The following is a 13,190-nucleotide window of genomic DNA, read 5'->3' on the forward strand; positions in this document are numbered from 1 at the left end:
TATACCGGCTAATAGCAAGTACTCAGGAAAAAAATCTTTATACGGTTCGATTTGTCTATTAATACCCTATCGATCACATATTATAGTTTTCCTGCTCAACGAACATTTTTAATTTTTTAAGCATAAACACCTTTGTTAAATTTGTAAAATCTTCAAAGTTTGTTACATCACAGCATTTCAAAGAAAGTACTTTGAAGAACACTTAATACTTAGATTGATTCGTCTTTCGATTCGCTATTAATAACACATTTCAGATTTAGTGCTCAAAGAGGATTTTAATTTTTATTTGGATGTTTAAATATTTCACAAATATATCAATGAGTTTGTTATGGTTTGTTATCTTTTTGTTTACGTTTTTTATGTATTTTCTTCTTTGTTTATATTTTTTATGTACTTATCCACGTGTATACACAAAAAGTACACAACCGTGCAACTCTGAAAAAAGTTTGCCAAAAATCCCCCTGTTTGTTTTCTTCTTGTACGTAATAAAATATTTTATTTGTACATATTCAAAAAAGCGTTGCCACATTAAAAAAGTGTATAAAATAATAAAGGAAATTTGTAAATGCCTATGTGTAGTTCAATGATACTATTACATATATATGTATTACATATATATGTAGGCTTTACAATTTAGATTTAGGCTTTAAATTTAAGTTTTAAATTTAAAAGAATTTTTTGAATAAAATTTTATTTAATTTATGAAAAAAATCAAAAATTTAGTTTTTTTCTTTATGATGGCCACAGACTCCACCTCGTGTCGTGTGCACCATGTAGTAAAGCTACTAAATTAAAGAAGAAGCACACAAAACAGGTGGCAATAATGAGAAAAGGGGATTTTTTTTTTTGCATTTGGGAAGAAGAAGAGGAAATAGGAACAAAAACAAATAGCTTTAAAAAAAATTGTATATAGGCAAACAAATTGCTGAACAATTTGTTAAAGTTGGAAAGCCATATTGGTAACCGAGGTTTCTCGGTATCAAAAAAACAAAATGTCGTTCCTTTTTGATTTTTTCTCGGATAGAAGAAGAAGGTGGAGTCAGTGGCCATCATAAAGAAAAAAACTAAATTTTTGATTTATTTCATAAATTAAATAAAATTTTATTCAAGAAATTTTTTTTTAAATTTAAAACTTAAATTTAAAACCTAAATCTAAATTGTAAAGCTTAAATCTGAACTTAAAATTAAAACTAAACTAAATTTTAAATCTAATATGATTAAAGTTTGTTTGAGAATAATTTCAATAATAAAGTCCAACATTTATAATTAAATTTTAAAATCAATTAAAATGACCGGTTAAACAATATAAGGAAAGTAGGGAAAGGAAAGCTTGTAGGGTAAATTTTGGGACATGCCTAATATTAGGATGTCATGGCAAGATTATCCAATCCCGAGTGGGAGGGTTTTACCTGGCACAACATCTGCCAGCCATAATAGTTCGTAGGTACATTTCATTAGGGAGACAGACAGAAACCTACTCGGTGCCCATTTATATTTTTAGTTTGTTTATTTTGTTAGCTGGTATGATTTCTTTATGTGTGTGTAGATTCTAGAGTAGTAGCAAGAACCACTCGCATCCGGCGAGCTCCAAGCCCGGCAAACGCGAGCATACCAACGCCGCTACCACTCTGGCAACACCAGTTTCTTTTGTTTTGTTTTGGTATGGTAATACCATACCAAACATACATCACCACTACACTACATAAAATGGCGCCCAACGTGGGGCCCGAGTAGGTCCATAGCCTGTTCTTTAATTAGTTTTCTAATCCTATTTAGTCATGTCAACGTAAGTCCTGTTAGGTCATACCTAGATCCTCTAATTGTTGCGACGTCGTCGGACGAAATAGTAAATTTAGTTTTTTTACTTTTCTCCAATTCATAAATGGGAAGTTATAATTGTGCATGGTCAGTGTTGCACACACCTACGTAAGTCCCGGACAGCAGGACAACCCTAATCTAGTTCGCGTTGCGACGTGTGGTGTGGACAATATGGTCATGCAGAATTATAGATTCTTCATCCTATCCTTTCCAAACAATTTGAGGCTCTCAGAACAGCTTTCCATAGCAAATCTGAGAATGCTAAGTTGTGAAGAAAGAATAGCTAAGGCCAGCCCCTTTTTCAGCAATAATGGTGTTTGTTTAAAAAAAAGTCCTCAGTAAAGTGGTTAGAGTAGTCCTAGGAGTTGTAGGATCGTAAACAAAAATTCTAGCTGCACTCTAATCTGGAGCTGTTGGAAACTAATGCCATGTTTTTCTGCCCATTTAAATTTCATTTAATGTTTGTATCTCCTGAAACCAAAATAGAAAAGAAACAATTAGAAACACATCTACGAACATTTTTACATTACCTGCAAACTTTACTTTCCTGAAATACACCGCCGATGTTAAGATTTTGATTTAATTTATTTTTGAAGAGATTTCAAGATTTATCTTTGGTCTTTTTGGATTGAGACTTTAAGTTTCTTTGTAGAACGTTTTAGCTTTACTTTACGAACGTTTTAGATTTATTTTTCGTTGAATCTTCACGTCCTTTTCTTTAGAGTTGATTTTTTAGTTTTCCTTTGGAAAAGAGGAGAATAAATAGTTTTTTTTTTTTTTACTAGCGTTTGGTTATACAAATAATTAATTTCTTGGTTTTATCATTTTGCTTTGTCTATAACTTTCTATCTATAACTTTGTATCTATAACTTTCTAATTAGACAAATAGTAATGGTTTTAACTCGTTCGGCTAGATCCAATATGGAAAATGCAAGTAGAACTATCGTAGGAACTACAGTTTCCTCTACACTCCCGGTATATACCATAGCGAACACGATCACAACTACGGCTACAAGAACACCGACAGTAAAACCAGCCGTTCAGCAATTCATATCAATGGCACAAGAGCGTTCTGGATTCTTCGATGAATCGGCCATTTCGAACAGCACCATAACTTTGCCAGACTACAGTAGTGCCACCGCCAGACATATACAGGAGGAGTACCGTGGTAGTAATCCGCCTCAAGTTCCTCAACCTGCTGGTAATGTCCAGTCTAGCGACACTATAACGCCACCGGAATACAGCAACATCACTGCTAGGACGGTGCAGTACCGTTCGGTTATGCCACCTGCAGCTCCCCAACCGGCAAATAATATGCCAGCCCCAGGAGATATGTTTATTTTATGCGGGAAGAACTACAGCGACAAATGAAGTTGTTGCGATCAGATATGCAACAAGAAATTGCAAATGCTGTATCTCGCACAATCCCGTCAACACCTGGTCCACAACCTGCCGTACCACTTTTTCCTCCTGGACAACAAAATAATTTAATTAATCAACAACAACAAACTCATTCATACTTACCGGGAAATAACATTCAGCCGCCACTTAGTTTTCCTCAAATAATGCCGCCAATACGCAACCGAGTCATGGAGCACCGACTGCTAATCCAGTTCAATCGTCGCAAGCTCCTAGTTGGCCAACCGAAGGTGCGTTTACCGACTCGATGGTACATCGAGATCAATGAGTGCCGAAGACTTCATTTTTCGAGTCGATGTGTTGAGGCAAGATTATAATTGCACTTTCAATGATCTCTTACGACGTTTCCACACCCTTTTGGAAGGTCAGGCGCTGGATTGGTACTGGACTTTGCGTAAGCAGAGCACGATACAGTCCTGGGACGAGCTCGTTGGAGCATTTCTCACACAATTCAGGAGGTATGGCAGTGAGTTCCAATTGCAGAAGCAAATTATGGATCGTCGTTCGAGTACATGAACTACAGTTCAGTGATGAAACGCCTCTACCAATCTTCGAGGTAGACACCCCTAATTGCCCTAAATGTGAGGGAAACCTGAAGGGGAGCGAGTCCCAAACAGGGGAGACTCGTTCAACCCAAACCTAATCCCGGTGTTCTCTGAAAATGACAAGTTTAGACCTACTGACATTTTAGTAAATCCACAACTTCGTGAATATAACGAAGCTAAGTCTAGAATTTTCGGTCAAATTTCTAGTAAAATTCAAAAAGCTGGTATTAGGTATAAGATTAGAATGAAAATTAAGTTTATATTAGGGGGAAGATGCTAGATTCTATTTGAAAATTCAAATCAATGGTTGCAAAATTGACGGTCTGTTGGACAGTGGAGCCACCGTTTCCTGTCTAGGTAAAGGTTGTACAGAATTCGTGGAGAAATCCGGTTTACAAATCCAAAACTTTCGTTCCCATGTCAAAACGGCCGATGGCAGTCCACATATTGTCGGTCGTGTAAGGGCGATGGTTAACTTTAATAATTATTCAAATGAAGTAATTTTTTATTTAGTACCTACTTTAAGTAGACCTCTGTTTTTAGGAGTCGATTTTAGGAAAAGTTTTGGTCTATTCCCAAGTCTGTGTAGTCTCACTACGAATGGAGTTAATTTGTGTCCGGAGTCTGAGGAGACGAAAGATACAAGTTTATATATGCCGAGCTAGGGAGGATGCTTGATATTGGGGTCATAGAGCAGAGCGAGAGTCCTTGGAGCCACCCAGTTCCTCTCGTTCGTAGGAGCGAAAAGAACCAAATGTGTCTGGACGCTCGCAAGCTAAATGCCCTCACGGTCAAGGACGGAAAAGTCTTCAGTTTTCCAGACGAAGCTAAAGAAGCCTTCGACAAGTTGAAATCTGCCCTTACGACAGCACCAGTTCTTAGGCATCCGGACTTCAACAGGCACTTTTATGTCCAATGCGACGCTTCAGACGTCGGTTTGGGAGCAGTTTTGTTCCAAAAAGATGAAGACGACGGCGAGCATCCGGTAGCTTTCTTCTCCCATAAATTGACAAGTGCCCAGAACCCAGAAAAACTATTCTGTCACTGAGAGAGAGTGCTTGGCCGTAGTAATGACAATAAAAAATTCCGGCCTTATATAGAACTTTTGCCATTTACCGTCATCACGGACCATAGCAGCCTAAAATGGCTTATGTCCCACAAAGACCTCAGTGGTAGACTAGCCCGATGGAGCTTACATCTACAGACCTTTACTTTTACCATCGAGCACCGGCCCGGATCCAAAAATATCGTTCCCGACACCTTGCTGAGGTATAACAAGGAGGAAGTATCTGTGGAGGTAAATAATTTAATAGATTTGGAGTATGAGTATTTTAAAGGTCAAAGTTCCTGGACTTAATCACCAAAATCAAGGAAAACGCTGTAAGCCTGCCAGATTTGAAGGTCGTGGATGATCTGGTTTACAAGCGGGTCCTCCCATATGACGGAGTGCCCCTTAACGAAGATTTTGCCTGGAAGTTATGGGTTCCATTAGAGCTTACTCAAGAAGTCATCGAGAAGTGCCACAATCCGCCTCAAGCCGCTCATGGAGGTTTTGGTAAAACGCTCCGAAGGTTAAGGGAATATTTCTACTGGCCCAACCAGAATGTTCAGGTCCGGTCATTTGTGACCAATGCCAAACCTGTCGCGAGACAAAACCCGCGAATTCGATCCTAAGACCACCAATGAGAGCTGAATCTACAACGGAACGACCTTTCCAGAAGATTTTTATAGACTTTTTGGGGCCTTCCGCGGTCAAGAAACGGAAACGCTTACATATTTATCGTCTTAGAGCACCTAACGAAATATGTACTGCTCAAAGCTATGCCGAAAGCTAACACAAAAACGTTGTCCGATAATGGCAAGCAGTTTATTAGTAAAGAGTTTCAGAATATGGTAACGAATTTTGGCGTAAATCATGTAAAAACCAACGCTTCGGAACGGGTTAACCAGTCCATCCTGTCCGCAATTCGTTCCTACCTGCAGGAGGACCACATTGAGTGGGATAAGTACCTGTCCGAAATTGAGTTTTCGCTGCGGTCGTCAGTCCAAACGTCTATTGGAGTTACGCCGTACTTCGCACTGTTCGGTATGAACATGATTTCGCACGGAAATGTTTATAAGCCTGCTAAGAAACTACAATGTCTTCATGATCCGGAAATCGACATAGTACCAAAACCCGTAAAAATGCACTTAGTACGTCACAAAATTTGTGAGAACCTGCACAAAGCTTATTTGAAAAACGAGAAGACATACAATACCCGTTGCCGTCAAGTTTGTACCAGGTCAAGAGTTTTATCGCCGCAACTTTCAGCAAAGCGGCTTCAAAAATAATTTTAATGCTAAACTAGCCAAGAAATTTTTAAAATGCCGAATTGTCAGACCTATTGGCAATAGCCTATACGAGATTGAAGATCTTCAAGGAAAATCGTTGGGGGTATTTCATGCCAAAGATTTGAAACAATAGTTTCAACATTTTGGTGGTTCTAGTCCCAACGATTCTACCTACCCCTAGCTCTAACCAAAATGATAAAACCTATTTTATTTTCTGTATTTTGTATAAATGAGTTAGTAGATACTTTTTCTACACAAAACATTTTGTTAATGATATTTTTGCCTTGATTTTATTTAGCAGTTTGTTTATTTTTTTTAGTGAGAGCCTGCGACCAGGGAAGTTCAGAAGACGTTGTGATCGTCAGACGCTAGTCATAGATGCAATTCCGTCATAGCACCCTTTGGAACCATGCACTTAGGGTTAGGAATTATTAGTCATCTAAGCGCTGACTAAAATTTAGCAATTTGAATTGTCTGGGAGCAAAGCTGCGACGAGTATCCAATAAGTGTTTCGGGTAGAAATACGTGAATTACTCGTTAACAGGGAAATCTATCGCTACGGTAATTGTTTTCACAACACGAACTATTTCTGGCAAAATAGGTTATTTTCTATTGTAAATTTTTATGATCTTAACGATCACGAAATAAGGCAATATATCTATAGTTTGCTTTTAAATCTAGTTTAAATACTAAATCTACTGTTAGACTTGTAAGAATAACTTAAAATTAGATGTTAATAATGGAAATTTAAAATTTTCACTTACCGATTAAAATTTCGTTAATTGGAGAAATTTTCCTCTCGATCTTACAGTTGATGCTGTTGTTTTTCTTTAGCCAAAAAAATATGATGATTGAAACCTGTGAAATGAAATTTAAAACAATTAGTATCTTGTTTGAAGTAAATTTTGATGATACAAGTCATTTTCAATATCTAATCATTTGATTTAGATAAGTTCAGTCAAAATCAAATCATTTTTATTTATTATTCCTTTTAAAAAAATACACTTTCTATTATTTTTTTATATAATTTAATTTTTAAATCTTTTTACCTTTATTTCCGGAGAAATTGTAAGGGGTATTCTCGCCAAAGTCACTAGACATTAGTCTATGAGCTTTGGTGAACTTAGTCCTTACATTTCTACCAAATTTCTTAAGATTAAGTCGTTAATATAAAAAAACTTAATATAAGTGAAATTATGTTTCATTTTATAATATTTAGTTTTAGGTTATTACATACCTTTCCCGAGCGGAAGCAGCAAACCAAGGCCAAATCCCAGGTCCAATTGAATTTTATTACCTGAAAGTAAAAGAAAATTTATAAAATTATTAATTTAGAATTAAAACCAAAGATATTATAATTGAAGAAATAATTGTATTTTCACTTTTCTTTTATTTTATCCATTTAGGATTGGTTTGATTTTTTTAGTTTTCTCTAATAATTTTTCTTTTAGTTTGGTTACAAAAGGTTTTGGTCACTGTTCACTTAATTTTTGTTTACACAAATAATTTTGTTTTAAATTTAACTGATTTTCAAATTTTCGATGGCCACAGTAAATTTTCAAACTTTAGTTTCCGTTGGTCTCACTTATTAGATCCAGTCACTTAAAATAAATTTTTCCACTTCACTTCCACTTTGGTTCTCACTGTATAAGTTTTTGTTCATATTTCACTTAAACAACACACTTTGACAAGTTTCACGAAAAAGGGTTTTTTTCAAAAGTTAGTTTTTATTTGGTTACTTTTTGTATTCACGGTATGTTCCAACTTCACTTTAAATAAATTTTAAAACTTTTATTTTTTTGTCCGTACACTTTTGACACTCACTGTAAATTTCGATCAAATGATTTTTTTTAATTTTTCTCAATTAATTTTTTTGTCTGTTTGCTTTTTACACGCACTGTAAATTCCATTTTTTTTTGCTGATACCACGTTTTCCGAAACCCGAACCGAAATTATTTTAAATTTATAAATTTTTTTTTTATTCGATTAATTTTTTTTACCCGGCACTCACACTTTTAACGCACACTGTAGCCAAAATTTTTTTATGCACCGAACCACATTTTAATTTTCACTAAAGTCCACTTTTTATATTTCAAATATAATTCATTACACTTTCCCTTAATTTCCGGAACCACCTTAATAACGAGTCCATCGGGAACAACACCTGAAAATTTAAAACAAAATTATTAGAAATTTTTGTATGAAATTAAAATAATTTCCACTTTTTTTACTTACCATTTCATTCTGCTTCGATCCGCCATCTTTCAGAATCGGCCATCAAGTTTTTTTTATATAGACCCAGGGTCGCCAACATGATATCTGTAAAGAAAAAAATTTGGTTGTATTAGTTAACAACATTTGTATAACACTTTTACTTACCTTGTTTAAAATCTCCTTTATTGGCCATAAATCTCCACCAGAACCTGTAAAGAAACAAAAGAAAAAATTATTATATTGTTTTAAACTATTTAAATTAATATTCTTATTATTTTATTGTTTATTAACAAAAAAATTAGTTACCTCGTTGTATCCATTGATATTTTTTGTTTGGGTGCTTCTTCTTCACCCGCGCGTAGTATTTATCTTATTTGCTTCCTCCTTTTCCATTCATTCAAGCAGCTGTTCACAGTACGTTGCCGCCTGAGTAGTTTTTAGAGGCGGTACATGGGAATAATAAAATACCCAAAATCCCAGAAAAGTTTCAGGACATTAGGGTAGTTCAGAAAAATTAGGGCGCGTTTTTTCTCTTCCATCCTGTATCCAGGGATGGATAACAGGAGTGGTGGGGTTTGTCGTGTGCACCCTGTAGTAAAGCTACTAAATTAAAGAAGAAGCAAACAAAACAGGTGGCAATAATGAGAAAAGGGGAATTTTTTTGCATTTGGGAAGAAGAAGAGGAAATACGAACAAAAACAAATAGCTTTAAAAAATTTGTATATAGGCAAACAAACTGCTGAACAATTTGTTAAAGTTGGGAAGCCATATTGGTAACCGAGGTTTCTCGGTATCAATAAAACAAAATGTCGTTCCTTTTTGATTTTTTCTCGGAGAGAAGAAGAATGTAAAGTCTGTGGCCATCATAAAGAAAAAAACGAAATTTTTGATTTTTTTATATATTAAATAAAATTTTATTCAGGAAATTTTTTAAATTTAAAACTTAAATTTAAAGCCTAAATCTAAATTTTAAAGCCTAAATCTGAACTTAAAATTAAAACTAAACTAAATTTTAAATCTAATATGATTAAAGTTTGTTTGAGAATAATTCCGAGAATAAAATCCAACATTTATAATGTTTAAATGAAATTTTTAAAATCTATTAAAATGATCGGTTAAACAATATAAGGAAAGTAGGGAAAGGAAAGTTTTCAGGGTAAATTTTGGGACATCCCTAATATTAGGATGTCATGGCGGGATTATTCAATCCCGAGTGGGAGGGTTTTACCTGGCACAACATCTGCCAGCCATAACAGTTCGTAGGTACATTTCATTAGGGAGACAGACATTTATATTTTTAGTTTGTTTATTTTTATACCCTTCACCTTCGTGAGAAGGGTATATATAAGTTTGTCATTCCATTTGTAATTTCTATAATATAATTTTATGACCCTATAAAGTATATATATATTCTGGATCCTTATAGATAGCGGAGTCGATTAAGCCAAGTCCGTCTGTCTGTCTGTTGAAATCAGTTTTTAGAGGACCCCAGATATCGGCGAGATCCGAATCTTCAATACTTCTATTAGACATGCTTTCGAGAAGATCGCTATTTAAAATCAGCAAAATCGGTCAGTAAATAACGGAGATATGAACAAAAATCCGAGACAATCTCTGAAAATTTCATCAAAAAATTGTTAAAAAAGCATCAACAACACTGTATATAGAAAAAGATGTACACGTGTGTGTGTGTATAGATGTATTTGGTTTTTTTCAGCTGTGTATTTTTTTGTATGTTTGGAATCCAAACATACAAAAATAAACACAGCAAAAAAATATGATTTGCATTTTTTGTTAAAATAAAATAATTTTCCCTTTTGTTTTGCAAATATATTTTTTAATGAATAGAAAAAAGTATTTAAAACGTTTTCAATTATATGAGTAGATTGTGAGTTATTGTACAATAATTTTTATGCGAATAATGTAAGTTTGAAATTTAAAACTAACACAATTTTTTCCAAGTGCTTTTTAAAACAATTTTTTTACGATAAACAAAAACAAAATCTACGTCTCGTCAATGTTTACCAGCAATGAATACGAAAGTGTTGTTTTACTCTTGCTTGTATACTGCTAAGAACAACAACAACGTATTGCTAGTGTTAAGCGCATATAAGTGTATAGAAAACACACTGTCTATAGCTAAGCGCATAAACAAAAACAAAAGAGCACCAAGCGCATAGGGCTTGGGCGTTGTTATTTTTGTTTTTCTGTGTTTTTCGTTATGTAAGTTAAAGTGTCCCTTGAAGGGAACACTAAAAAGTTAAAGTTGGGGCCAACCCTTGGTCCGTTTTCCTATGTTTCAAATAAGACAAGTTTTGTTAGATTACTAATTACTAGTTTATTATCCAAAATTGAATGACGCTTGGCAATGGTAAACGATACAATTTATACTTAAAATATGTCAAGTAATCAATAATATTTCATGCACACTTATCAGTAACCTAATATATAATTTATACTTAAAATATGTTGGTTGCAAATATTGCAACATAAAATAGTTGAAATATGATCGACTTCATACTGTCAGCATGTTGCTGCAATAAGTGTGTTCTATTTGTTGTGCGTAGTCAGCAGGTTGGAAGAATAAGTATGTTGAACTCTTTGTTGTGCATGGTCAGCAGGTTGGTAGAATAAGTATGTTGAACTTGTATGACGTCAAGATGCGGAGCGTGTTAACTGCCCCCCCTCTATATATCTGCGTCCCGCAGATTAGTCGAATTTTTCGTTGCTTCATCTGTTTTGGGAATAGTTATAGCCGTTGTTATTTTCCTCCATATTCTATAACAGGTACAGGCTAGGATTATTAAGACAATGGCTTCTATTATAGTTGAGATATTGAAAGCTTCTCCAAGTTATTTGATATGTTCTATATTCTTTAAATTAGATGTATGGATGTACTCGAGATTTAGTTTTATGCTTTTATTTGTAACATTCGTAAAGATTGATGGAAGGGTCTGTATTGTGGTGGCATCTTTGCTAGAAAAGGTCTGGTTTCCAATTTTCAGACTTTCATTTTTTAATTGTATGATAAATGTTCCGTTAATAGTTTTTCTTTCTCTTTTCATTCTTTATGGTTCCATTGAAATTAGTTACAAATATGGTATTATCATTTAATAATTCCACTATTTCTTCCATGTTCGTTATGAAGTGACAATCTGCATTACCACCTTTAAGCAATCTTGCATCACATCCATCCTCAGGTAGTTTCCTAAGCTTATTCGCTTCGCATATTGTAGTATTTCTTATATGGAAACAGTCCCCAATTATGCCATATGTTTCATCTTCATTTACCATTAGGTTGTGGTATCTAAGATTAACTTGTTTTCCTTTCAATGATGTAGCTCTTGCCAGGATCACTCGATACTTTTGTGATGTTACCTTTGGTACGGATATTACGTAAAGTAAAATAGTTCCATTGGTATACATGGAAGGCTTGGCGTATTCCGCTGCTTCAATTAAATTTTGGTATGGTAAGGATTCTTCTTCTGAAATTATTTTCTCAATTTCGAGCTGGTCAAGTAAATTGGTGTTCACGATACTCGTTTTTGCCATCTGTGATGCTCTCACAATTTCAGAGATTTGTTCTTTTAATACAAGGATTTTATTTGATAGAAGAATTTCCATATTTTCTGAATCCATTTTCTTGTTGATGGAATTAGTGTATGACACTATTTCATTAAGTTTCCCAATTGACGCTTGTGAAATATTGAAAATTTGTTCATTTATAATATATTGATTATTGTTGTTTGCCACTATCTTGTCCTGTCTCTGAAGAATATTATCCCAGTCAATTGCATCCGGTGAGCCCGCAATCCATTTCCAAGCGGATCCAATCCAATTTATGGATCGTGGTCTTCTTTCGTGGTTATTCTCCAATTCACATAGCCTCAATTTCGTGATATTGAGGTGAAATTCCATAATGGTTCTCATTGGAGTTGGGTTCATATTTCGTTTCATGGTTTCTTCCAAATTTTCCAAAACTTTTTCGTATTGCTCTAGATTGATTGTGTGAACTAGTTTAAAGTATCCATTTATTACCCAGCCGCTTCCATAATCCATGGTTACCAACGGCGAATCGTATTTAAATATATTGAATCCGGTAACACCGGAAATTAATAAAATTCTATCTCAAAAAAAAAAATATATGTTTCAGAATACAATTTTATTTAAATAAAATATTAAAATTTTTAGGAATACATTTGCATACATTATATCAATTTTTCCTTTTAAATTTCTTATTTATGATTTTTAATATATTTCCTTTTACATTCTATTCTATATATATTCTATTACTGTTTTTGAGTCTGATTTATTACTTTCAATGTAAACAATTTTATTTCTTTTTAATATACCTTTTGTTATTTAATAGGTTACTTTTATACTTTTTAATAAATTATTTCAATTTAATAGATAACTTTAAATTATTTTTGTGTAGATAATTTTAAAAATTTTCAATTTTAGAATTCCTTTAGATTATTAAATACATATTTTTTTGTTTCATTACCGTTTTTCAAAATTTTACTTAAAAAAATTTAATTTTTATAATATTTTTTTATACTATTGAGTATATTTTTTCAATGCATTAATATTTTTCAAAATTTTATCTAAAGCAAATTTACAATATATATTTTATATTTTTAAATTATTAAATGTATTTCTTTCTCTTTTTTTTATTCATTAATTAGATTATTATTTTTCCTTTTATATGTGTTTTTAATTAATTATTAAAATATTATTTATTATAAAAAAGGTTAAATAATTTCAAAGGTTTTATTCCAGGGAACAATTTTCAAATGTAGAACATGCCAACCTATGTGCTTTTATTACCAAGTGGATGAGTTTATTCGGGTATATTTTTCAAAT

General features: G+C 33.6%; 1 protein-coding gene and 1 long non-coding RNA gene across 4 annotated transcripts in view; both read right to left on the reverse strand.

Moving 5' to 3' along the window:
* Window positions 1-13,190, reverse strand: part of LOC111689226 (synaptosomal-associated protein 25) — a 648,407-nt gene that overhangs the window by 201,637 nt on the left and 433,580 nt on the right. The gene's annotated exons all lie outside the window — the stretch shown is intronic.
* LOC124419311 lies at window positions 92-9,042 on the reverse strand. Of its 2 annotated transcripts, XR_006940473.1 has the most exons (8): window positions 8,634-9,042; window positions 8,493-8,536; window positions 8,349-8,432; window positions 7,351-8,277; window positions 6,878-6,971; window positions 3,343-3,913; window positions 2,349-3,288; window positions 92-2,289 (listed from the first exon to the last, which is right to left on the reverse strand). It is a non-coding gene; the product is annotated as an uncharacterized LOC124419311 (long non-coding RNA). The 2 variants fall into 2 exon arrangements; XR_006940472.1 differs by having other exon boundaries at window positions 92-3,288.

Source organism: Lucilia cuprina, chromosome 4 (genome assembly GCF_022045245.1).
Source record: "Lucilia cuprina isolate Lc7/37 chromosome 4, ASM2204524v1, whole genome shotgun sequence".
Classification (NCBI taxonomy): domain Eukaryota; kingdom Metazoa; phylum Arthropoda; class Insecta; order Diptera; family Calliphoridae; genus Lucilia; species Lucilia cuprina.